The sequence below is a fragment of the Phytophthora parasitica genome (genome assembly GCF_000247585.1).
Source record: "Phytophthora parasitica INRA-310 unplaced genomic scaffold supercont2.66, whole genome shotgun sequence".
Lineage (NCBI taxonomy): Eukaryota > Oomycota > Peronosporomycetes > Peronosporales > Peronosporaceae > Phytophthora > Phytophthora nicotianae.
The window spans coordinates 47,388-48,758 of NW_008649052.1; positions in this window are offsets into that span (position 1 = coordinate 47,388).

Sequence of the window (1,371 nt, forward strand, 5' to 3'; positions counted from 1 at the left end):
CCACAGCACGCTCTTGGAGCTTGCGCATGGGCTCGGTATTGGTGCAGTCTCCGAGTGCATGCTTGGCGTTGGCAACGAATAGTTTGCGCTGGTCGTTGGAGAATGCTCGTCGCGTAGCCATTTGGTGGGCTGACACGGATTCAGTGATAGCAACCGCGGCGATGACGGCGACGAAGACGGAGAGAATCTTGACCATTGTTAATTTGTGTTGTTGGAGGGATATTGGAAAATGTCAGTGTGAATTCAGTGGCCGAGTTGTTAGGCGACTATGAGGAATTTCCAACGCTGTTGAGGGAACCATGATGGCTCGAACTTGGTATAACTACCGACTCGGTCTTCACTATCGCGGTCGCCAAGATAGTGAAGGAGTTAGTTTTCTGGCTGCATGATCGTCTGTTAAACTGTTCCAGTAAGCGTAAAATTGGGAAAGATATCCGCGGCACTACCGCCGGAATCGCCCGGTGGTTATCAAGATTCTGAGATCTTGTTTCACGCTGGATTTGATCACTGCAGTGTGCTCAACCAATCCACAACGTGCGCCACTATCTGGTGCAGTGGCGGCACTGCAGGTGAGACTGGTCGTCTACCTCCTGACGCTGGACTTCGTTTGAGTCTCACGGGGCATCTGCAACTGCAACTTACAATGGCTAGCGTCACTCTGACCTCGCGTTAATCATTTGAGTACTCGTGCGAGAAAATCGCCACGAATCAAGATTCGATTAATAGCGATTCACGGAGAGCTGCTTGGCGTTGGGAACCTTACTGTTAACAATGGTGTGACGTTGAGACTGAGGTGTCACCATGAAACTGCATGCCAGCGACGTGAAAGCAGTTAAGTAGTGTCAAGATGCTATTAATACGGCAAGCACATGCAGCTCTCCAAATAGTGAGCGAATGGTTCGGATGGATTATTTCTGTAGATGGGCTAATCTCTCCGATATTGTAAGTATGTGGTGATCAACTAGTGAATTTATCACTCAGTATTACATGTATTTCGAAGTCCTGTGCACGTCGCATTCACGCTGGGATTTGATGATCTATTCCGATCGAAGATAGGACAGCAGAAGCACGTAAGCCATAAGTGCGAGCGCTATCTTGCATGACGATGCGCCACCTTAAATTCCGGGGATCCGATGCCAACAAGCCACCAAACACTATCACCTTCAATAGCTTTATTATTTTCCAGCTTCACAATATCATTCACTTTGCAACTTCTCACAACACCAACTACTACGACAACATTCTTCTACCCATTTCAACCAACCATGGTAAAGGCTCTCTCCGTCTTCGTCGCCGTCATCGCCGCGGTTACTATCACTGAATCCGTGTCAGCCCACCAAATGGCTACGCGACGAGCATTCTCCAACGACC